Consider the following 27747-nt stretch of genomic DNA (forward strand, 5'->3'; position numbering starts at 1 on the left):
CTTTTCCCGTGTAATTCTTGAAACTGCTGCCAAACTACGGTACAGAAGATTTAGTTTTAGGGTTAAATTTAGACGGGCACATAGCTGTAGGCATTGGGAAACGTTTAGGGATAGGGTTAGAGTTCAGGTGGGAGTTACGGCTGGGGTTAGGATTCGCATTATGTTAAGGTTGAGGTTGCAATGTAAGGTGAGTGTGAGGTTGAAGGTAACAGTAGGGTTTGGTGCTTAAGGGTGAGCGAACCTGTTTTTCATTTAGTCTTTTTTTTTCCTCATTTAGTCTTATGGTAAAATTGATTGTTTAGGTATGGGTTAGGGTTAATATTTGTGTGAGGGTTAGAAAGTGTGCGAAATTAAGAGTTAGGGTTAGGCTTACGGTTTGTGTTCCCTCCGTTTTGGGTAAGTTTCGCTCTCCGTCTAGTTGAAGTTATTGGATTATATTAACAGTGATATTGAGGGTTCGATTGAAGGTGAGGGATAGAGTTAAGTTAGGCTGTGGAGAAGGGTGACGGTGAGAAGCAAGGTTAGTTGTAGAGTGAGCTGCACGTGAACATCAGATTTGGGGTTAGGATAAGGGTTGGGCTTAGGTTAGACATATGGTTAGGTTAGGGCTTGGCTTACGGTGAGCGTTAGGTTAGGGTTAAGTTTAGGGTTAGGAGTATACAGAGTTAGACCTCGGCTTAAGGGTAGAACTTTGCTTAGGTTTAGACCTAGGTTTAGGTTTAGGGTTTGTTTTAGGGTTGGTTTTAGGATAGGATTTAGCTTTGAGGTTTAATTTATGTTTTGGATTCTTGGAAGTACATCTGCTCTCCCTGGTTGTCCTTCACGATCACAATGTTTCTGAGATTCATGGTTTAGGGGAAATCTTGCTACTTGCAGGTTTCAAAGCACAACGGCGCCACCTGCAGTGTGGTTTTCCGACAAACTTATGCTCGCTCTTTGAGAATCCTGGGTCTTTGGGAAAACCGTGAGTCCCGCGACTTTCTCAGTTCCACTGTGCCCCACACAGCAGTGTGATTTGTGTCTGAGCAATACAGCCCGGGGAATTCCTGGGAATCTCGAAGCCGGCCACGAAGTTCAGCCTGCATTCTATTTTCACACGCAAGTGTCTCCTTAGAGGTTCACATGCCTCTGTACACTGACGCTTCCAGCAACGTCATGTATCGCAGGTCAGTACTGCCTATTTGATTTTCACAGGTCTGGGGAAAGGGACGTAGCGCCTGGGATCCCCTGCTTTACCACTGTGCGGCCTCATGAAGATGTTTGTAAGTACAGCTGCAAGAACCTCGGTGTCAAGTCTCTCAGATTGTCATTGCGATTGGAAGATCCTAATTTGCTAGGAAATGTTTTTCCAATGAAGACATGCCACCACAAAGCTGTCTCTTTTGTGTTGAGAAACTCTGCTGAATGGTGCTGCCAGCAGTTGCATGTCTCCCAGTTCTTTTTACGTCAATGGAGGAGACGCGTGAGTGTAAGGATAACGGTGAATGATGGCCGCTCATAACCCAGGATGATCAGAAACCCCAGAGTCAATTTAAGGAACGTAGATGTGGGACTCCAGAGAAAACTTCACTCAGGTACTTAAATGAACTTTCCTTACAATGTTGAGGCCTGACACGCCTAGTGCCTGAGGGCACCCGTGCTCCTGGCCTAGATAGTTCTGTGGAGCATGCCTCCCTCAGCTGGCTCCTTTTCTCTCCCAACAACATTGCTCCGTGAAATTCTGCGGATGATGAAAACTCTTTGTCACAGGTAGGTATTTTCACAATATTGGCCTGCCCTTCAAAGTACAAATACTTTCCTACACGGGTTCTGCCTCCTTGAGCTTTCATTTGTCTTGGCTCCATCGATGCAGATTCCTGTGCTGAATACGCCATGGACTGGCACAGATGTGTGCTTGTCAGCACGCCGGGCGTATGTAGCAATTTTGTTTTCCCAAGATCTACCGGGCTTGATCAAGGGTGCTTATTCCGATGAAAACGTTTTACCTCAAAATTCTACAGGAGCACCGTTGTGCCTCTGGGAGCTACACCCGGGTCTGCTGAACAGAGCCTCTAGAGGTTTCATTATTCTGACTTCACATTCAACACGGCATTTCATGGGACTAAGGAAACTGTGAATTGTGGCCGTACCAGAGTCTCACAATCTCATTGTCTAATGGCAATTTCAGTTTCCCAGTCTGATCCATCTCTGCTTCCTTTCTGGGCAATTACCATTCAATTCTGGACGTTCAGCCGTCTTTGGAATTTTGTGTTTGCGGCATGTCCCCACACCTCACGAAGACCACCTACTGGAGGGTTATGTGTCTCCGGAAAACTTTCTTTATTTCAGGGGTCTGCAACAAAGAGACCCGACAAAGGTTGATGAGCACAGGGGAAATAAACTTATTTCTTTATAGCGCCCTCCATGACACGTTTAGCATCTGAGGCAAAGAGCTCATTCCGCATGATATTGTCTGTTCACACACCCTAAATCTAACCCTAACCCTAACCCTACTTCTAACCCTAACCCTAACCCTACCCCTAACCCCTAACTATGGAACTAACCCTAATTCTAAACCTAGGTCTAACTTTAAACCTAACCATAACACTACTCTCACCCTAGGTCTAACCCTAATGCTAACCTTTGGTTTAACCCTAAACCTATCCCTAACTGAGCCCTACCTCTAACCCTATGTCTAAACCTAACTCTAACCCTCACTTTAGGTCTAACCCTAACCCTAAGTCCTAGCCTCACCATAACCCTAACCATAACGCTAATCCTAGCCATAAGCATAACCATGAACCAAACCCTAACCCGAAACCTAACCCTATCACTAACCCTAACCGAAAGACTAAACTAATCCTAACGCTAAACATAACCCTAAGCCTAGGTCTAACCCTAAACCTAACCATAAACCTAACCCTAACAATAACTAAAGGTATAACCCTAACCCTAACACTTTGTCTAACCCTAAACCTATCCCTAACACTAACCCTAAACCTAACCCTTACCCTAGGTATAACCATAACACTAACCCTATGCCTGACCCTAACAGTATCCCTAACCCTAAACCTAGGTCTAGCCCTAACCCTAAACCTAACCCTAAACCTAAACCTAACCCTAACCCTAACAATAGGTCTACCCTAATCCTATTCTAACCCTAACCTAGATCTAAACATAAATCTAACACTAAACCTAACCTTAGGTCAAACCATAACCATAACACTAAACCTAACCTTAACCCTAACCCTAGGCCTAAGCCTAACCCTAACCCTAACACTAGGTCTAACCCTAATCCTAACACTTATCCTAACACTAACCCTAAACCTAATCCTAACCCTAACCCTTACCCTAACCCGAACTCTAACTAGAACCCTAATGCTAACCCTAACCCTAACTCAAGGTATGACCCTAACCCTAATCCTAACCATAATCCTAACCCTAGTTCTAACACTAACCCTAAACCTAACCCTAACCTTAGGTCTAACCCTATCCCTAACCCTAGATGTAACCCTAAACCTAACCCTAACCTTAGTTCTAACAATAACACTAACCCTAACCCTAGGTCTAAACCTAACCCTAACCGTAACCCTAGGTGTAAGTCTAACCAGAAACCTAACCCTAACCCTAACCCTAATCCTAACACTAGATCTCAGCTTAATCCTAACACTCAGCTAAACCTGACACTAGGTCTGAGCCTAACCCTAACCATAACCTAACCCTAACCCTAAGACTAGATCTAACCCTAAACCTAAACCTAACCCTAACCCAAACCCTAGGTCTAACCCTAAACCTAAACCTAACACTACCCCTAACCCTAACCCTAAACTTCACCCTAACCCTATTTCTAACCGTAACCCTAACCCTACCCCTAACCCTCGATCTAACCCTAACCCTAAACCTAACGCTAACCCTAGGTCTACCCCTAAACGTAATACTAACTCTAGCCTTAACCTGAACCCCAACCATAACCCTAGGTCTAACCCTAACTGGAAACCTAACCCTAACCCTAGGTATAACCATTACACTAACCCTAACCCTAAACCTAACAGTAACCCTAATCCTAGGTCTAATCCTAACCCGGCCTCTAACCCTAACCCTAACCCTAAACCAAGGTCTAAACCTAACACTAACGCTAACCCTAACGCTACTCCTAACCCTAATCCTAACCATAAACCTAACCCTAGCCCTAACCCAAACCCTATCCTAACCTTTACACTGGGTCTAACCTTAACCTTAACGTAACACTAACCCTAATTCTAACCTAATCCTAACCCTAAAAATAAACCTAACCCTAGCTCTAACACTAACCCTAGCCCTAACCCTAACCCTAACCCTAAACCTAGGTCTAACCCTTACACTAACCCTAACACTAACCCTAGGTATAACCATAACCCTAACAGTAACCCTATCCCTAACACTAACCCTACACCTAACCCTAACCCTAGGTATAAACCTACCCTAACCCTAATTCTAACGCAACCCTAACCCTAGGTCTAACCCTAACCCTAACCCTAACCCTAACCCTAACCCTAACCCTAACCCAAGGTCTAAATGCAACACTAACCCTAACCCTAACCCTAATCCTAACACTAGATCTAAGTTTAATCGTAACACTAACCCTAACCCTAACCCTAGGTCTAAACCTAAACTTAATCCTACCGCTAACCCTAGGTCTAACCCTAACACTAACCCTAGATCTAAATCTAAACCTAACCCTAACCCTAACCTTACCCTAAAACTAACCCTAATCCAAGGTCTAACCCTAACCCTAAACCGAACACTAACCCTAACCTTAGGTCTAATCCTATCCCTAACCCTAGGTCTACCACTAAACCTAACCCTAACCCTAGTTCTAACACTAACACTAATCCTAAGCCAAATCCTAGGTCTAAACCTAACCCTAACCCTAGGTCTAACCCTAAACCTAACCCTAACCCTATTCCTTACCCTAACTCTAAACTTCACCCTAACCCTATTTCTAACCGTAACCTTACCCATACCCCTAACCCTCGATCTAAACCTAACGCTAACCCCAGGTCTACCCCTAAACCTAATACTAACCCTAGCCTTAACCCGAACCCCAACCATAACCCTAGGTCTAACCCTAACCGGAAACCTAACCCTAACCCTAACCCTAAACTAACAGTAACCCTAATCCTAGGTCTAATCCTAACCCTAACTCTGCCCCTAACCCTAACCCTGACCCTAAACCAAGGTCTAACCCTAAACCTAACGCTAGTCCTATCCCTGATCCTAACCATAACCCTAAGCCTAGGTCTAACCCAAACCCTATCCTAAACTTCACCCTAGGTCTAACCTTAACCCTAACGTAACACTAACCCTAATTCTAACCTAACCCTAACTCTAACACTAACCCTAGCCCTAACCCTAACCCTAACCCTAACCCTAAGCCTAGGTCTAACCCTTACACTAACCATAACCCTAACCCTAAGTATAACCCTACCCTAACCCTAAACCTAACGCAACCCTAACCCTAGGTCTAACCCTAACCCTACCCCTAATCCTAACCCTAACCCAAGGTCTAAATGTAACACTAACCCTAACCCTAATCCTAACACTAATCCCAACGCTATCCCTAACCCTAACTCTAACCCTAACCCTAACCATATCCCTAGGTCTAACCCTAATCCTAACCCTAACCCTAGGTCTAACCCTAAGCCTAACCTAACCCTAACACTAAGCCTAATCCTACCCTAAACCTAACTCTAGGTATAACCTTAACCCTAGCCCTAACCCTAACTCAAACCCTAACCCTAAATCTAGATCTAAAGCTAACCCTAACACTCACCCTAACCTAACCCTAGGTATAACCCTAACCCTCACACTAACACTAACACTAAACTTAATACTAGCCCTAAACCTAATCCTAACGCTAGGTCTAACCCTAAACTTAAACCTAACTCTAACCCTAACCCTAAGTCTAACCCTAACCCTAACCCTAAACCTAACCCTAACCTAGGTTTAATCCAAACCGTAACCCTAAACCTAAACCGAACCCTAACCTTAACTCTAACCCTAACCCTAGGTATAACCCTAACATTATCCGTAACTCAATCCTAAACCTAACCCAAACCCTAGGTCTAACCCTAACCCTAAAACTAACCGTTTCACTAACACTAACACCAACCCTAGGTCTAACCTTAACCCTAACCCTAGGCCTATCCCTAACCCTAAACATAACCCTAAGTCTAACCCTTACCCTAAACCTAATCCTAACCCTAACCCTAATCCTAAACCTAAGCCTAACCCTAACCCTAACCTTAGGTATAACCCTAACACTAACCCTAGGTCTAACCCTCACCCTAACCTTAGGTATAACCCTAACCTTAACACTAACCCTATCCTTAATACTAACCCTAAACCTAATCCTAAACCTAGGTCTAACCCTAACATTAACCCTAACCTTTACCCTAACGCAACCCTAACACAAGGTGTAACCCTAACCCTACACCTACCCCTAACCCAAACCCTAACCCAAAGTATAACGCTAACCCTAACCTAACCAAAACACTAACCCTAACTCTAACCCTAAACCTAAACCAAACCTAGGTATAAACCTAACCCTAACACTAACCCTAAGCCTAGGTATAACCCTAACCCTCACACTAACACTAACACTAACCTAACACTAACGCTAAACCTAAATCTAACCCTAGGCTAACCCTAAACTTAACCCTAACTCTAACCCTAACGCTAACCCTAGGTCTAACCCAAACCCTAACCTTAAACCTAACCCTAACGTAGGTCTAACCCAAACCCTAACCCTAACCCTAACCCCAAACCTATCCCTAGGGTTAACCCTAACCTTATACGTAACCCAAGCCTAACCCTAACCCTAACCCTAGGTCTAACCCTATCCCTAAGCCTAAAGGTATCCCTAACACTAACCCTAACCCTAGGTCTAAAATTAACCCTAACCCTAAACCAAAACTAAAACCTAACCCTAACCCTAACCCTAACCCTAGCCCTAAACCTAGGTCTACCCCTAAACCTAACCCTAGCCCTAACCCAAAACCTAAACCTAAACCTAGGTATAACCCTAAGCCTAACACTAACCCTAAATCTAACCCTAATCCTAAACCTTGGTCTAACCCTAAAACTAACCCTAACTTAACCCTAACCCTAAATCTAACCCATTGTCTAACCCTAAACCTAAACCTAACAATAACCCTAACCCTAAACCTAACTCTAAAACTAGGACGAATTCTAGTTCTAACCCTAACCCTAACCTAATCCTAGGTCTAACCCTAACCCTAACCCTAACCTTAAATCTATGTATAACACTACCCTAACCCTAAACCTAACCCTAGGTCAAACCCCAACCCTAACCATAACCCTAACCCTAGGTCTAACCCTAATCCTAAACCTAACCCTAACCCTAACACTAAACCTAACCCTAGCCCTAACCTTAACCCTAGGTGTAACCCTAACATTAACCATAATCCCAGCCCTAAACCTAGGTCTAACCATTACCTTAACCCTAATCTTAACCCTAACTCTAATCCTCACCCTAAACCTAACCCTTACCCTAGATCTAACCCTAAACCTAACCCTAAACCTAAAGCTAGGTCTTACCCTAACCCTAACCCTAGGTCTAACCCTAAACCCAACCTTAACCCTAACCCTAATCCTTACCTAACCCTAAATCTAAACCTAAACATAGGTCTAACCCTAACCCTAACCCTCACCCTAACCCTAGGTCTAACCCTAACCCGAACCTAACCCTAACACTAACACTAACCCTAATCCTAAACCTAACTCTAGGTCTAACCCTAAACCTAACCCTAATCCTAATCCTAACCCTAACCCTAACCCTAACCCTAAACCTAAACCTAACCCTAAACATGAGTCTAACACTAACCCTAACCCTAAACCTAGGTATAACCCTATCCCCAACCCTAACACTAAACCTAACCTTAACACTAAACCTAAACTTAACCCTAACCCTAGATCTAACCCTAACCTTAACCCTAACCCTAACCCTCGGTCTAACCCTAACCCTAACCTTAACCCTAAACCTAAACCTAACTCTTACCCTAAACCTAAACCCAGGTCTAACCCTAACCCTAACCGAAATCCAACCCTAACCCTAGGTCTAACCCTAACCCTAACCTTAACCCTAACCCTAACCCTACGTTTAACCATAAACGTAACCCTAGCCCTAACCCTAACCGTAACCCTACGTCGAACCCTAACTCTAAACCTAGACCTAGGCATAACCCTAAACCCAACCCTAACCCTAACACTTGTTGGAACCCTAACCCTAAACCTAACTTAACCCTAACCCTAACCATAAACCAAGGTCTAACACTAACACTAACACTAACCCTAAACCTAACCCTAACTCTAGGTCTAACCATAACCCTAACTGTAACCCTAATGCTAACCCTAACCCTAAACCTAACCCTAAACCTAACCCTAACTCTAAATCTAACCCTAGGTCTAACCCTAACCCTAACCCTAAACTTAATCCTAGGTCTAACCCTAACCCTAAACTTAACCCTAGGTCTAACCTTAACCATAACCCTAACCCTAGGTCGAACCCTAACCATACCCTAACACTAACCCTGGCCTAACCCTAATCCTAACCCTAACCCTCACCCTAACACTAACCCTAACTCTAACCCTAAACTTAACCTTAGGTGTAACCGTAACCCTAACCCTAATCCTAACCCTAACCCAAGGTCTAACCCTAATCCTCACCCTAACCCTAACCCAAACCCTTACTCTATGTCTAAAGCTAATCCTAACCCTAACCCTAAACCTAAAGTACATCTAACCCTAAACCTAACCCTAAGTCTAACCCTAACCCAAGGTCTAACCCTAACCCTATGTCTTACCCTAACCCTAACCCTAACCTTAACCCTAGGTCTACAGCTAACCCTAACCCTAACCCTAACCCAAGGTCTAATCCTAATCCTAATCCTAATCTTAACCTTAACACTAACTCTAACCCTAACCTTAACCCTAGGTGCAACCCTAACCCTAATACTAAACCTAACCCTCGGTCTAAGCCTAACCTTAACCCTAATCCTACCCTAACCCTAACCTTAACCCTTACTCTAGGACTAAACCTAACCCTAACCCTATCCCTAACCCTAAAGCTAGGTCTAACCCTACCCCGAACACTAACCCTAAACCTAACCTTAACCCTAGGTAACCCTATACTTAACCCTAACCCTAACCCTCATCCTCGGGCTCTCCCTAAACCTAACTCTAAAGCTAAACCTAACCCTAACCTAGGTATAACCCTAACCCTAACCCTAATCCTAATCCTAACCCTACCCCTAACGCAAAGGCTAATGGTAATCCTAACCATAACCCAACCTAAACCCTAACCCTAACCCTAAGTCTCACCTTATCCCTAAACCTAACAGTAACCCTAACCCTAACACAATTCCTAACCTTAGTTGTAACCTTAACCCTAACCCAATCCCTAACCCTAACCCTAGGTCTAACCCTAATCCTAAACATAAAACTAACCATAACCCTAGGTCTAACCCTAACACTAAACTTAACCCTAGGTCTAACCATAACCCTAACCCTAGTTCTAACCCAACCCCAACGCTAACCCTAACCCTCCTCCTGACCCTAACCCTAATCCTAAACCTAAACATTACCCTAGGTCTAAATCTAAACTTAACCCTAACCCTAAACCTAACTCTAGGTCTTACAATAAATCTAATCCTAAACCTAACCTTAACCCTAACCCTAAACCTAGGTCTTAACATAACCCTAACCCTAACCCTAACCCTAGGTCTAAACTTAAAACTAACCCTAACCCTAACCGTAACTCTAACCCTAAACTTAACCCTATCCCTAGGTCTAACCCTAATCCTAACCCTCGGTCTAACACTAACTCTAACCTAACAGTAACACTAACCCTAACCCAAAACCTAAACTTAATTCTAGGTCTAACCCTAACCATAGCCCTAACACTAACCCTAATCCGAACCCTAACACTAGGTATATCCCTAAACCTAAACCTAACACTAACCCTAAACCTAACACTAACACTAACCCTAACACTAACCCTAAACCTAACCCTAACACTAACCTTAGCCCTAACCCTAACCATAACCCTTGGTCTAACCCTAAACCCTAACCCTAACCCTAACCCTAAACCTAATGGTAACCCTAAACCTAATGGTAACCCTAAACCTAACCCTAGTTTAACCCTAGCCCTAACCCTAAACCTAATCGTAACATTAACCCTAGGTCTAAACCTAAACCTAGCACTAACAATAACCGTAACCCAAGGTTTAACCCTAACCATAACCATAACCCTAACCCTAACTCTAACCCTAGGTATAATTCTAATGCTAAAACTAACCCTTGGTCTAACCCTAACACTAACCCTAACTTAACCCTAACCCTAACCCTAACCCTATCCCAAGGTCTAACCCTAACACTAACACTAACCCTAAACCTAACCCTAACTCTAGGTCTAAACATAACCCTAACCCTAACCCTAAAACTAACCCTAAACCTAACCCTAAGCCTAAAACTAAAGCCTAACTCTAACCCTAGGTCTAACCCTAACACTAACTCTAACCATAACCCTAGTTCTAAACCTTACCCTAACCCTAAACCTAAACCTAACACTAACCCTATGTCTAACCCTAACCCTAACTTTTACCCTAGTTCTAACCCTAGGCCTGTCCCTAACCCTAGGTCAAACTCTAACCCTAACCCTAGGTCCAAACCTAATCTTAAAAATAACCCTAACGCTAACACTAAACCTAACCCTAACACTAATCTTAACCCTAGGTGTAACCCTAACCCTAACTCTAATCCTAACCCTAACCCTAGGATTACACAAACCCTAACCCTAACCTTAATCCTCACTCTTACCCTAATTCCAACCGTAACCCTTACTCTAGGCCTAAACCTAACCCAAAACCCAAAGCTAGGTCTAACTCTAACTCTAACCCTAACCAACGCTAACCCTAACACTAACCCTAAACCTAAACATAGGTATAACTCTAAACCTAATCCCTAAACTTTGGTCTAACCCTAACCCTAACTTAACTCTAACCCTAACCAAAGGTATACCTTAACACTAACACTAACCCTAAACCTAAACCTAATGCTAAAACTAACCCTAAGCCCAAAACTAACCCTAACACTAACCCTGGGTCTACCCCTAACCCTAAACATAAAACTAACCAGAACCCTAGGTCTAATGCTAACCGTAACCTTAACCCTAATCCTAACCCTAAACTTAACCCTAGGTCTAACCATAACCCTAACGCTAACCCTAGGTCAAACGTATGCCTAACCTAACCCTAAATCTAGGTCTAACCCTAATCCTAACCCTAACAATAACCCTAACCCTAACCCTAACACTAGTTCTAACCCAACCCTAAAGCTAACCCCAACCCTGATCCTGACCCTAACCCTAATCCTAAACCTAAACATTACCCTAGGTCTAAACCTAACCCTAAGCCTAACGCTAAACCTAACCCTTGGTCTTACCCTAAATCTAATCCTAAACCTAACCTTAACCCTAATCCTAAACCTAGGTCTAACCCGAAACCTAACCGTAACCCTAGGTATAACCCAAACCCTAACCCTAATCCCAACCCTAACCCTAGGTCTAACCCTAACCCTAAGCCTAATAATCACCCTAACCCTAACCCTAACATTAAACCTTACCCTAGATCTAAACCTAACCCTAACACTAAACCTAAACCTACAGCTAGGTCTAACCTTAACACTAAACCTAACCCTAACCATAAACCTAGGTCTAACCCTAAACTTAACCCTAACCTTAACTCTAACCCTAACCCTAACCCTATCCCTAGGTCTAACCCTCACCCTAACCCTCGGTCTAACCCTAAACCTAACCTAACACTAACACTAAACCTAACCCAAACCCTAAACCTAACTCTAGGTCTAACGCTAACCATGGCCCTAACACTAACCCTATCCCTAACCTTAGGTATATCCCTAAACCTAACCCTTACACTAACCCTAACCCTAACACTAACCCTAAAGCTAACCCTAACACTAGGTCTAACCTAACCTTAGCCCTAACCCTAACCATAACCCTTGGTCTAACTCTAAACCCTAACCTTAACCCTAAACCTAAACCTAACGGTAACCCTAACCCTAACCTTAGACTAACCCTATACCTAACCCTAAACCTAATCGTAACCCTAACCCTAGGTCTAACCCTAAACCTAAACCTAGTCCTAAAAATAACCGAAACACTAAGTTTAACCCTAACCATAACCATAACCCTAACCCTCACTCTAACCCTAGGTATAACTCTAACCCTAACCCTAACCCTTGGTCTAACCCTAACCCTAACCCTAAAACTAACCCTAACCCTAACCCTAAGTCTAACACTAACCCTAACTCTAACCCTAGGTCTAACCCTAACCCTAACTCTAACCATAAGCCTAGGTCTAAACCATACCCTCACCCTAAACCTAACCCTAACACTAACCCTAGGTCTAACCCTAACCCTAAACATAAAACTAACCATAACCCTAGGTCTAACCCTAACCGTAACCCTAACCCTAAACTTAAACCTAGGTCTAACCATAACCCTAACCCTAGCCCTAAACCTAGGTCAAACCTATCCCTAACCTAACCCTAAATCTAGGTCTAACCCTAATCCTAACCCTAACACTAACCCTAACAATAACCCTAACGCTAGTTCTAACCCAACACGAACGCCAACCCTAAACTTGATCCTGACCCTAACCCTAATCCTAAACCTAAACATTACCCTAGGTCTAAACCTAACCCTAAACCTAACACTAGGTCTTACCCTAAATCTAATCCTAAACCTAACCTTAACCCTAATCCTAAACCTAGGTCTTACCCTAACCCTAAGCCTAACCCTAACCCTAGGTCTAACCCTAACCCTAACCCTAGACGTAACCCTAGGTATAACCCTAACCCTAACCATAATCCCAACCCTAACCCTAGGTCTAACCCTAACCCTAAGCCTAATCCTCACCTTAACCCTAACCCTAACATTAAACCTTACCCTAGATCTAAACTTAACACTAACCCTAAACCTAAACCTACAGCTAGGTCTAACCCTAACACTAAACCTAACCCTAACCCTAGGTCTAACCCTAAACCTATCCCTAACCGTAACTCCAACCCTAACCCTATCCCTAGGTCTAACCCTAACCCTAACCCTAACCCTAACCCTAACCCTCGGTCTAACCCTAAACCTAACCTCACACTAACACTAAACCTAACACTAACCCTAACCTTAGGTATATCCCTAAACCTAACCTAACAATAACCCTAACCCTAACCTTAGGTATATCCCTAAACCTAACCCTTACACTAACCCTAACACTAACCCTAAAGCTAACCCTAACACTAGGTCTAACCTAACCTTAGCCCTAACCCTAAACATAACCCTTGGTCTAACTCTAAACCCTAACCCTAACCCTAAACCTAAACCTAAACCTAACGGTAACCCTAACCCTAACCCTAGACTAACCCTAGACCTAACCCTAAACCTAATCATAATCCTAACCCTAGGTCTAACCCTAAACCTAAACCTAGTCCTAAAAATAACCGAAACCCTAGGTTTAACCATAACCATAACCCTAACCCTCACTCTAACCCTAGGTATAACTCTAACCCTAACCTTAAACCTTGGTCTAACCCTAACCGTAGCCCTAAAACTAACCCTAACCCTAACACTAAGTCTAACACTAACCATAACTCTAAAACCTAGGTCTAACCCTAACCCTAACTGTAACCATAAGCCTAGGTCTAAACCGTACCCTCACCCTAAACCTAACCCTAACACTAACCCTAGGTCTAACCCTAAACATAAAACTAACCATAACCCTAGGTCTAACCCTAACCGTAACCCTAACCCTAAACTTAAACCTAGGTCTAACCATAACCCTAACCCTAGCCCTAACCCTAGGTCAAACCTATCCCTAACCTAACCCTAAATCTAGGTCTAACCCTAATCCTAACCCTAACAATAACCCTAACCCTAATCCTAGTTCTAACCCAACACTAAAGCTAACCCTAACCCTGATCCTGACCCTAACCCTAATCCTAAACCTAAACATTACCCCAGGTCTAAAACTAACCCTAACCCTAACCCTAAACCTAACCCTTGGTCTTACCCTAAATCTAATCCTAAATCTAATTTAACCCTAATCCTAACCTAGGTCTAACCCTAACCCTAACCTTAACCGTAACCCTAGGTATAACCCAAACCCTAATCCTAATCCCAAACCTAACCCTAGGTCTAACCCTATACCTAAGCCTAATCCTCACCCTAACCCTAACCCTAATATTAAACCTTACGCTAGATCTAAACCTAACCCTAACACTAAACCTAAACCTACAGCTAGGTCTAACCTGAACACTAAACCTAACCCTAACCATAACCGTAGGTCTAACCCTAAACTTAACCCTAACCGTAACTCTAAAACTAACCCTAACCCTATCCCTAGGTCTAACCCTCACCCTAACCCTCGGTCTAACCCTAAACCTAACCTAACACTAACACTAAACCTAAACCAAAACCTAAACCTAATTCTAGGTCTAACGCTAACCATAGCCCTAACACTAACCCTAACCCTAACCTTAGGTATATCCCTAAACCTAACCCTTACACTAACCCTAACACTAACCCAAAAGCTAACCCTAACACTAGGTCTAACCCAACCTTAGACCTAGCCCTAAACATAACCCTTGGTCTAACTCTAAACCCTAACCCTAACCCTAAACCTAAACCTAACGGTAACCCTAAACCTAACCCTAGTCAAACCCTAGACCTAAACCTAAACCTACTCATAACCCTAACCCTAGGTCTAACCCTAAACCTAAACCTAGTCCTAAAAATAACCGTAACCCTAGGTGTAACCCTAAAACCAACCCTCACTGTAACCCTAGGTATAACTCTAACCCTAATCTTAACCCTTGGTCTAACCCTAACCCTAACCCTAACTTAACCCTAACCCTATCCCTATGTCTACGCCTAACACTAACACTAACCCTAAACCTAACACTAACTCTAGGTCTAACCCTAACCCTAACCCTAAAACTAACCCTAACCCTAACCCTAAGCCTAACACTAACCCTAACTCTAACCCTAGGTCTAACCCTAAGCCTAACTCTAACCATAAGCCTGGGTCTGAACCATACCCTCACCCTAAACCTAACCCTAACACTAACCCTAGGTTTAACCCTAACTCTAATCTTAACCCTAGGTCTAACCCTAAACCTATCCATTACCCTAGGTCCAACACAAACCCTAACCCTAACCCTAATCCTCACTCTTACCCTAATTCTTACTCTAACCATTACTATAGGTCTAAACCTACCCCTAACCCTAACCCTAAACCCAAAGCTAGGTCTAACCCTAAACCTAACCAATGTTAACTCTAACACTAACCCTAACCCTAGGTCTAACCCTAACCCTAACCGTAACCCTAAACTTAACCCTAGGTATAAACCTAACCCTAACATTCACCTAACCAGAGGTCTTACCCTAACCGTAAACCTAAGCCTAACTCTAGCCCTAAACAAGGGTCAAACCCTATCCCTCACCCTAACCCTAAACCAAACCCTAGTTCTAACCCTAACCCTAACACTATGTCTAAACCTAACCCTAAACCTAACCTTGGTCTAAGCCTAACCCTAACCCACCCAAACCCTAGGTCTAACCCGTAACCCAACCCTAAAACTAGGTCTAACCCTAACCCTAACCCTATCCCTAACCCTAAACCTAACCACAACCCTAACCTTAACCCTAACCCTAACACTACGTCTAACCATAAGCCTAACACTAACCCTAGGTCTAACCATAAACCGAACCATAACCCTAAATCTAACCCTAGGTATAACACAAAACCTAATCCTAACCCTACCCCTAGGTCAAACCCTAAACATAAACCTAACCCTAAACCTAAACCTAGGTCTAACCCTAAAACTAACCCTAATCCTATCCCTTACCCTAGGAATAATCTTAACCCTAACGCTAACCTTAACCCTAACCCTTACCCTAGGTCTAACCCTAATCCTAAACCTAGAACTAACCCTCACACTAACCCGAAACCTAAACCTAACCCTAAACCTAACGCAAACCCTAATCCTAACCCTAATCCTAAACTAAACCTAGGTCTAATCCTAGACCTAATGCAAATCCTAACCCTAACCCTAGGTCTAACCATTTCCCTAACCCTAACACTAACCCTAACCTTAACTCTAACCTTAAACCTAACCCTAAGCCTAGGTCTAACACTAACCTCAACCCTAACCTAACCCTCGCTCTAACCCTAACCCTAACTCTAACCAATAACCTATCCCTAATCAAAGTCTAATCCTAACCCTAACCCTAAACCTAACCCTAGCCCTAACCCTAACCCTTACCGTAACACAAGGTGTAACCCTAAACCTAAACCTAAGCCTAGCCCTAACCGTAACCCTAAAATTAACCCTAACCCTAACCCTAACCCTTGGTCTAACCTAACCCTAACCCTAACTTAACCCTAACCCTAACCAAGGGTGTACCTTAACACTAACACTAACCCTAAACCTAACCCTAACTCTAGGTCTAACCATAACACTAACTCTAACCCTAAATCTAACCCTATCTCTTGATCTAACCCTAAACCAAACCCTAACAACCCTAATCCTAATCAAAGGTCTACCTTAACACTAACACTAACCCTACCTAACCCTAACTCTAGGTCTAAACATAACACTAACTCTAACCGTAAACCTAACCATAATGCTAAAACTAACCCTAAGCCAAACCCTAACCCTAACACTAACCCTATGTCTAACCATAACCCTAAACATAAAACTAACCCTAACCCTAGGTCAAACCCTATCCCTAACCTAACCCTAACCCTAGGTCTAAACCTAATCCTAACCCTAACACTAACCCTAACAATAACCCTAACCCTAGTTCTAACCAAACCCTAACGCTAACCCTAACCCTGATCCGGACCCTAACCACAATCCTAACCTAAACCTTACCCTAGGTCTAACCCTAATTCTAACCCTATACCTAACCCTAAACCTAACCCTAGGTCTAACCCTAAATCTAATCCTAAACCTAACCCTAACCCTAAACCTGGCTCTTACCCTAACCCTAAGCCTAACCCTAACCCTACATCTAACCCTAACAATAACCTTAACCCTAAGTATAAGTCTAACCCTAACCCTCACCCTAACTCATGGTCTAACCCTAATCCTAACCAACCCTAACCCTAACAATAACCCTAACCCTAAATTTAACCCTAGGTGTAACCCTAACCATAACCCTTACCCTAAACCTAACCCTAAACCTAGATATAACCCTAATCCTAACCCTCGGTCTAAACCGAAACCTAAACCTAAAACTAACACTAGGTTTACCCCTAAACCTAATACTAACCCTAACCCTAACACTAACAGTAACCCTAATCATAGTTCTAACCCTAACCCTAACTCTACCCCTAACCCTAAACCTAACCCTAAACCTAGGTCTAACACTAACCCTAACCCTAACCCTAGGTCTAAACCTAACCCTAACCCTAACCCTAACCATAGGTATAACCCTAACCCTAACACTAACTCTATCCTTAACACTAACCCTAAACCTAACCCTAACCCTAGGTCTAACCCTAACCCTAACCCTAACCTTTACCCTAAGGCAACCCTAACCCAAGGTCTAACCCTAACACTAACCCTACATCTACCCCTAACCCAAATCCTAATCCAAGTTCTAAACCTAACCCTAACGCTAAACCTAAACCTAGGTCTAACCCTAACCCTAACCCTAAACATAAACCTAGGTCTAACCCTAACCTAACACTAACCCTAACTCTAACCCTAAACCTAACTCTAGGTCTAGCCCTAACCCTAGCCCTAACCCTAGGTCTAAACCTAACCCTAACACTAACCCTAACCCTAAGCCTAGGTATAATCCTAACCCTCACACTAACACTAACACGAACCCTAACACTAACCTTAAATCTAACCCTAGGCTAACCCTAAACTTAACCCTAACACTGACTCTAACCCTAGGTCTAACCGAAACCCTAAACCTAACCCTAACGTAGGTCTAACCCAAACCCTAACTCTAAATCTAATCCTAACCCTAACCCCAAACCTATCCCTAGGGCTAACCCTAGCTGATCCGTAACCTAACCTAACCCAAACCCTAACCCTAGGTCTAACCCTAACCGTAAACTTAACCGTATCACTAACACAAACCCCACACCTAGGTCTAACACTAACCCTAACCCTAAACCTAAACCTAACCCTACCCCTAACCCTAGGTCTAACCCTAAACCTAACCCTAGCCCTAACCCTTACCGTAACCCAAGGTCTAACCCTAACCCTAACCCTAAGCCTAGCCCTAAACGTAACCCTAACCTTAACCCTAAAACTAACCCTAACCCTAACCCTAACCCTTGGTCTAACCCTAACCCTAACCCTAAATTAACCCTAACCTTAACCAAAGGTGTACCTTAACACTAACACTAACCCTAAACCTAACCCTAACTCTAGGTCTAACCATAACACTAACTCTAACCGTAAACCTAACCATAATGCTAAAACAAACCCTAAGCCCAAACCTAACCCTAACACTAACCCTACGTTTAACCATAACCCTAAACATAAAACTAACCATAACCCTAGGTCTTACCCTAACTGTAACCGTAACCCTAACTCTAAACCTAAACTTAACCCTAGGTCTAACAAAAACCCTAACCCTAGGTCAAACCCTAACCCTAACCTAACCCTAACCCTAGGTCTAACCCTAATCCTAACCCTAACACTAAACCTAAACCTAACCCTGACCTTAACGCTAGGTGTAACCGTAATCCTAACTCTAATCCTAACCCTCACCCTAGGTCTAACTCTAACCCTACCCTAACTCTAACGCTAATGTTCACCCTAACCCTAAACCTTACCCTTACCCTAGGTCTAAACCTAACCCTAATCCTAACCCTAATCCTAACGCTCACCCTAGGTCTAACCCTAACCCTACCCTAACTCTAACCCTAATGCTCACCCTAACCTTATCCCTTACCCTTACCCTAGTTCTAATCCTAACCCCAACCCTAAAACTAATCCTAACCCTAATCCTAACCCTCACCCTAGGTCTAACCCTAACCCTAACCCTAACCCTAACCCTAGGTATAAACCTAAACCTAAACCTAACCCTAACCCTAACTCTAACACTAAACCTAACAGTAACCCTAATTCTCACCCTAACCCTAACTCTAACCCTTACCCTTACTCTAGGTCTAAACCTAACCCTAAACCTAATCCTAACCCTAACCCAAGGTTTAACCCCAACCGTATCCCAAACCCTAACCCTAAACCTAATCCTAACCTATCCCTAACCCTAACACTAACCCTAACCGTAACCCTAAACCTAACTCTAGGTGTAACCCTAAACCTAATCCTAACCCTAACCCTAGGTCTAACCCTAACCCTAACCATAACCCTAACTCTAACCCTTACCCTAGGTCTAAACCTAACCCTAATCCTAACCCTAAAGCTAGGTCTAACCCTAAACCTAACCCTAACCCTAGGTCTAAACCTAAACCAGCCCTAACCCTAAACCTAATGCTTTCCCTAGGTCTAACCCTAACCCTAACCCTCGGTCTACACCTAATTCTAATCCTAACCCTAACACTAGGTCTAACCCTAACCCAAACCTAACCCTAACATAACCCTAACCCTAGGTCTAACCCTAACCCTAACCTTAACCCTAACCCTAGGTCTAACCGTAAGCCTAACCCTAACCCTAGGCCTAACCCTAATCCGAACCCTACCCCTAATGTTCACCCTAACTCTAACCCTAAACCTAACCCTATCCCTAACCCTAAACCTAACTCTACCCCTCACCTTACTCCTAGGTCAATCCCTAACCGGAAATCTAACCCTAACCCTAAACCTAGGTCTAATCGTAACCCTAACCATAACCCTTAATCTAATTATAATCCTAACAGTATCACTAATCCTAGGTATAACCCTAACCCTAACCTACCCTACCCCTATCCCTAACCCTAGGTCTAACGCTAAATCTAACCCTAATCCTAACCCTAACCCTAGGTCTAATCCTAACCCTAACGCTAACCCAACCCTAGGTCTAACCCTAACCCTACACCTAACCCTAACCCTAACCCTAACCCTAAACCTAGACTTAACCCTCACCCTAACCTGAAATCTAAACCTAACCCTAAACTTAACCATAATCCTAATCTTAACCATAGGTCTAACCATAACCTAACCCTAATCCTAACTCTAACCCTAGGATTTATCCTAACCCTACCGCTAACCCTAACCCTAACCCAACCCTTAGGTCTAACCTTAACACTAAACCTAACCCTAGGTCTAACCCTAATCCTAACCCTAAAACTAACTCTAACCCCAATCCAAACCCTAAACCTAACACTAACCCTAACCCTAAACCTAAGTATAACCCTAAGCCTAACCCTAACCCTTGGCCTAACCCTAACCTTAACTCTAACTTAACCTTAACTCTAACCCTAACCCAAAGTCTAAACCTAACACTAACCCTACACCTAACCCTAACTCTAGGTCTAACCATAACCCTAACTCTAACCCTAAACCTAACCCTAACACTTAACCTAATACTAAGCCTAACACTAACCCTAACTCTAACCCTAGGTCTAAACCTAACACTAACCCTAACACTAACCGTAACCCTAGGTCTAAACCTAATATTAGCCCTAAACCTAACCTTAACCCTAAACCTAAATGTACGTCTAACCCTGACACTAACCATAACCATAACCCTAGGTCTAACCCTAAAACTAACCCTAACCCTAACACTAGGTGTAACCCTAACCTTAACCCTAACCCTAACTCTAACCCTAGGTCTAACCCTAACCTTAAACTTAGGTCTAACCCTAACCTTATCCCTAACCCTAGGTCAAACCCTATCCTAACCCTAACCCAAGGTCTAACCCTAATCCTAACCCTAACCCTAACGCTAACACTAACCCTAACCTTAGCCCTAGGTTTAACCCTAATCCTAACCCTATCCCTAGATATAACCCTAACCCTAACCCTAACACTAGGTCTAAACCTAACCCTAACCTAACCCTAACCCTAACCCTAACCCTAACACTAACACTAACCCTAACCCTAACCCAAACCCTAACGGTAACACTAATCCTAGCTCTAACCCTAACCCTAACACTACCACTCACCTTAAACCTAACCTTAGGTCTAACCCTAATCCTAACCCTAACCCTAGGTCTAATACTAACCTTAACGCTAAGCCTAAACCTAACCCCAACCCTAGGGCTAACCCTAACCGTAAACTTAACCGTATCACTAACACAAACCCCACACCTAGGTCTAACACTAACCCTAACCCTAAACCTAAACCTAACGCTACCCCTAACCCTAGGTCTAACCCTAAACCTAACCCTAGCCCTAACCCTTACCGTAACCCAAGGTCTAACCCTAACCCTAACCCTAATCCTAGCCCTAAACGTAACTCTAACCTTAACCCTAAAACTAACCCTAACCCTAACCCTAACCCTTGGTCTAACCCTAACCCTAACCCTAAATTAACCCTAACCTTAACCAAAGGTGTACCTTAACACTAACACTAACCCTAAACCTAACCCTAACTCTAGGTCTAACCATAACACTAACTCTAACCGTAAACCTAACCATAATGCTAAAACAAACCCTAAGCCCAAACCTAACCCTAACACTAACCCTACGTTTAACCATAACCCTAAACATAAAACTAACCATAACCCTAGGTCTTACCCTAACTGTAACCGTAACCCTAACTCTAAACCTAAACTTAACCCTAGGTCTAACAAAAACCCTAACCCTAGGTCAAACCCTAACCCTAACCTAACCCTAACCCTAGGTCTAACCCTAATCCTAACCCTAACACTAAACCTAAACCTAACCCTGACCTTAACGCTAGGTGTAACCGTAATCCTAACTCTAATCCTAACCCTCACCCTAGGTCTAACTCTAACCCTACCCTAACTCTAACGCTAATGTTCACCCTAACCCTAAACCTTACCCTTACCCTAGGTCTAAACCTAACCCTAATCCTAACCCTAATCCTAACGCTCACCCTAGGTCTAACCCTAACCCTACCCTAACTCTAACCCTAATGCTCACCCTAACCTTATCCCTTACCCTTACCCTAGTTCTAATCCTAACCCCAACCCTAAAACTAATCCTAACCCTAATCCTAACCCTCACCCTAGGTCTAACCCTAACCCTAACCCTAACCCTAGGTCTAAACCTAAACCTAAACCTAACCCTAACTCTAACACTAAACCTAACAGTAACCCTAATTCTCACCCTAACCCTAACTCTAACCCTTACCCTTACTCTAGGTCTAAACCTAACCCTAAACCTAATCCTAACCCTAACCCAAGGTTTAACCCCAACCGTATCCCAAACCCTAACCCTAAACCTAATCCTAACCTATCCCTAACCCTAACACTAACCCTAACCGTAACCCTAAACCTAACTCTAGGTGTAACCCTAAACCTAATCCTAACCCTAACCTTAGGTCTAACCCTAACCATAACCCTAACTCTAACCCTTACCCTAGGTCTAAACCTAACCCTAATCCTAACCCTAAAGCTAGGTCTAACCCTAAACCTAACCCTAACCCTAGGTCTAAACCTAAACCAGCCCTAACCCTAAACCTAATGCTTTCCCTAGGTCTAACCCTAACCCTAACCCTCGGTCTACACCTAATTCTAATCCTAACCCTAACCCTAGGTCTAACCCTAACCCTAACATAACCCTAACCCTAGGTCTAACCCTAACCCTAACCTTAACCCTAACCGTAGGTCTAACCGTAAGCCTAACCCTAACCCTAGGCCTAACCCTAATCCGAACCCTACCCCTAATGTTCACCCTAACTCTAACCCTAAACCTAACCCTATCCCTAACCCTAAACCTAACTCTACCCCTCACCTTACTCCTAGGTCAATCCCTAACCGGAAATCTAACCCTAACCCTAAACCTAGGTCTAATCGTAACCCTAACCATAACCCTTAATCTAATTATAATCCTAACAGTATCACTAATCCTAGGTATAACCCTAACCCTAACCTACCCTACCCCTATCCCTAACCCTAGGTCTAACGCTAAATCTAACCCTAACCCTAACCCTAACCCTAGGTCTAATCCTAACCCTAACGCTAACCCAACCCTAGGTCTAACCCTAACCCTACACCTAACCCTAACCCTAACCCTAACCCTAACCCTAAACCTAGACTTAACCCTCACCCGAACCTGAAATCTAAACCTAACCCTAAACTTAACCATAATCCTAATCTTAACCATAGGTCTAACCATAACCTAACCCTAATCCTAACTCTAACCCTAGGATTTATCCTAACCCTACCGCTAACCCTAACCCTAACCCAACCCTTAGGTCTAACCCTAACACTAAACCTAACCCTAGGTCTAACCCTAATCCTAACCCTAAAACTAACTCTAACCCTAATCCAAACCCTAAACCTAACACTAACCCTAACACTAACCCTAACTCTAACCCTAACCCTAAACCTAAGTATAACCCTAAGCCTAACCCTAACCCTTGGCCTAACCCTAACCTTAACACTAACTTAACCTTAACTCTAACCCTAACCCAAAGTCTAAACCTAACACTAACCCTACACCTAACCCTAACTCTAGGTCTAACCATAACCCTAACTCTAACCCTAAACCTAACCCTAACACTTAACCTAATACTAAGCCTAACACTAACCCTAACTCTAACCCTAGGTCTAAACCTAACACTAACCCTAACACTAACCGTAACCCTAGGGCTAAACCTAATATTAGCCCTAAACCTAACCTTAACCCTAAACCTAAATGTACGTCTAACCCTGACACTAACCATAACCATAACCCTAGGTCTAACCCTAAAACTAACCCTAACCCTAACACTAGGTGTAACCCTAACCTTAACCCTAACCCTAACTCTAACCCTAGGTCTAACCCTAACCTTAAACTTAGGTCTAACCCTAACCTTATCCCTAACCCTAGGTCAAACCCTATCCTAACCCTAACCCAAGGTCTAACCCTAATCCTAACCCTAACCCTAACGCTAACACTAACCCTAACCTTAGCCCTAGGTTTAACCCTAATCCTAACCCTATCCCTAGATATAACCCTAACCCTAACCCTAACACTAGGTCTAAACCTAACCCTAACCTAACCCTAACCCTAACCCTAACCCTAACCCTAACCCTAACACTAACACTAACCCTAACCCTAACCCAAACCCTAACGGTAACACTAATCCTAGCTCTAACCCTAACCCTAACACTACCACTCACCTTAAACCTAACCTTAGGTCTAACCCTAATCCTAACCCTAACCCTAGGTCTAATACTAACCTTAACGCTAAGCCTAACCCTAACCCCAACCCTAGGGCTAACCCTAACTCTAAACCTATCCCTAACCCTAACCCTAAACCTAGACCTAAACCTAACTCTAACACAAAACCTAAAACTAACCCTAAACCTAAATCTAACCCTAAACCTAACCCTAGGTATAACCCTAAACCTAACCCTAACCTTAGGTCTAATCCTAATCCTAACACTAACCATACCCTAACCCTAGGTCTAACCCTAAACCTAAACCGAACCCTAACCCAAAACCTAACCCTAACCCTAATACTAACCCTATCCCTAGGTCTAACCCTAACCCTAACCTTAGGTCTAACCCTAAACCTAACCTTAGTTTTAACCTAACCCTAGGTCTAAACCTAAACCTAAACCTAATTCTAACCCTAGGTCTAAGCCTAACCCTAATTCTAACCCTAACCCTAATCCTAGTTCTAACACTAACCCTAGGTGTAACCTAAACCCTAAACATAACCCTAGGTCTAACCCTAACCCTAACCATAACCCTAACCCTAATGCTAACGCTAACCCTAAACTAACCCTAACCGTAACCCAAGGTCTAACCCTAACACTAACCCTAAACCAAAACCCAGGTCTTACCCTAACCCTAACCCTAACTCTAACCCTAATCCTAAACCTAGGTCTAACAATAACCCTAAACCTAAACCTAGGTTTAACCCTAACCCTAACCCTAGATCTAAACCTAATCCTAACCCTAACCCTACCCCTAAACCTAAACCTAACCCTAGGTCTAATCCTAATCCTAAACCTAACCCTAAAGCTAATCCCAGGTCTAATCTAACCCTAAACCTAGGTCTAACCCTAACCCTAAACTTAATCCTAACCCTAGATCTAACCCTAAACCTAACCCTAACTCTAACCCTAATGCTAGATCTACCCCTAAACCTAATCCTAAACATAACCCAAACCCTAGGTCTAACCCTAACCCTAACCTTAATCCTAACCCTAGATCTAACCCTAAACCTAACCCTAACTCTAACCCTAATGATATATCTACCCCTAAGCCTAACCCTAAACATAACCCTAACCCTAGGTCTAACCCTAACCCTAAACCTAACCCTAACCCTAACCTTCTGTCTAACCCTATTCGTAACCCTAACCCTAACCCTAGTTCTAACCCTAACCCTAAACATAATCCTAACCCTAGGTCTAACCCTAACCATAACCATAACCCTAAACCAAACCCTAACACTAAACCTAACCCTAGGTCTAACGCTAACTCTAACCCTAACCCTAACCCTAGGTATAACCCTAACTCTAACACTAACCCTATCCCTAATACTAAACCTAAACCTAACCCTAACCCTAACCCTAACCATAACCATAACCATAACCCTAACCCAACCCTAACCCTAGGTCTAACGCTAACCCTGACCATAACCCTAAACCTAACCCTTACCTTAACCCTTAACCTAACCCTAAACCTAAGACTAACCCTAACCATAACCCTAACCTTAACCCTAACACTAACCCTAGGTCTAACCCTAACCCTAACCCTAACCTAACCCTAACCCTAACCCTAGGTCTAACCCTAACTCTAACCCTAACACTAACCCGAAACCTAGGTATAACTCTCACCCTAACATTAACCCTAACCCTAACACTAACTCTAATTCAAACCCTAACACTTAGTCTAACCCTAACACTAACCCTAAACCTGTGCTGTGCTTGCTAACTGCATAGTCAGCGGTTTGAAACCACCAGGACCTAAAAAAGGATTTCCACTAAACAGAAAATCTAGGGATCAGTTCTGCTCTCTCCACTTGATCGCTATATATTGGAATAGATTTAATAGCTGTAGATAATTATTAACCTCAAACAGAAACCCTATTGGTTCAAGGGTTTAACATCTGGATGCTAAATGCAAGTGTGGTGTTAGAAAAGCACCACACAACTCCTCAGGACAAAGATGAAGCTGGCTGCTCACATGAAGATCCCAGCTGATAAAATCCCATTGGGGTTTCCTACTATGTCCTGCAGAGTCACTTTCAATCAGAAGTCTCAACGAACGAGAAGGTGGCTATAAAGTAGAATCAGCAGGGTTATTGGGTAATAGAGACTGCAGGACATAGAGTACTAGGAATTTCAGAAGCCTACGGATTTGTGTGGAGACACTGAATGAGGCCAATGTGACTTAAACCGGGCTACCACTAAACAAGCGTTAACCAATCTGAGAAGCTCTAGTGTTTTCACTGGTCTCGGTTGTCTGAATTCCACTCACCTGGAACTTTTTTTTTTCACTTGTAGCTTTTGATTCTGTGTCTTCTCTTCTGCAGGCTAGTTTTTCAGAGTATTGACAGCTCTCTCTAGACTTTTGACAAACTCTTAATCTGCAGGTTTATGGTCTGGTGCTCGCTGTATGTTTTTCTATGGGAGGGAGAGGTGCACAGAATCAAAGGGTCTAATCAGGTGGTCTATGTGTCCTACTGTAGAAGTCAGACAGAACAGTCTGGTTACTGTCGTTGCCATCTGCCTGGGACTGAGTTTTTCTTGCATGAGAAGAATGATAGGGATAAAAATGATGTAAACACAAGTAGATATCTTTAATACATTGATCCCTGCAGATTTCAGCCTGTACATTGATCCTTTGTGGAGTCTTTACATACAGTCTCTCCTGACTCCAAAACAATTCTGAGTAGTCAGTGATTGTGAATGATTAGGAGGGCTCACTGCCTAAATAACAAACTTCCTAGTCCTGCGTGAGCACACTTACAACTCAAGCGGTGATTTAGTGTGCCTCAGTTTCCATGTTTGAAAAATGGGGTTGATAACCCTCCCGACATCATCCACATGTGGTTAGTCAAAAAATGTCTAATGACACCTATAGGTAATTTAAAGTTAAGGGGCTTGGCTACTAAGCAAAAGGCTGGATTTTAGAATCCATTCAGAGATCCCTCAGAAGAAAGGCCTGAGGTTACTTCCAAATTCTCAGCCCTGGGAAACCAATGGAGCAGAGTTCTATGAGAGACAGATTATCACCAAGAGTGGCAGCAGCCATGGGAAACCAATGGAGTAGAGTTCTATGAGAGACAGAGTGTTGCCAGGAGTGGGAGAAGCTAGATTGCCACATTTGTTCCCTATTTTAACACAATTGAGGAGGCCTCATGGTGGAATTGTTGTAAAATGAGCCTGCTAACCAAATGTTCAAAAATATGTAACCATTGGACCTATCTCAGGGGAAAGAAGAAGTCTGTTACGACCAGAAAAGTGTTACGGTCACAAGGGAAGTTCTACAATGTCCCATGGTGGCACTATAAATCACCCTCAACTGGGTTGCAGTGAGTGTTTAAGAGATCCACTTCCCTCTGGGTTAGACAGCAAGACTGCATGCAATCTGGAT

This window comes from Tenrec ecaudatus, chromosome 11, assembly GCF_050624435.1.
Source record: "Tenrec ecaudatus isolate mTenEca1 chromosome 11, mTenEca1.hap1, whole genome shotgun sequence".
Taxonomy (NCBI): Eukaryota; Metazoa; Chordata; class Mammalia; order Afrosoricida; family Tenrecidae; genus Tenrec; species Tenrec ecaudatus.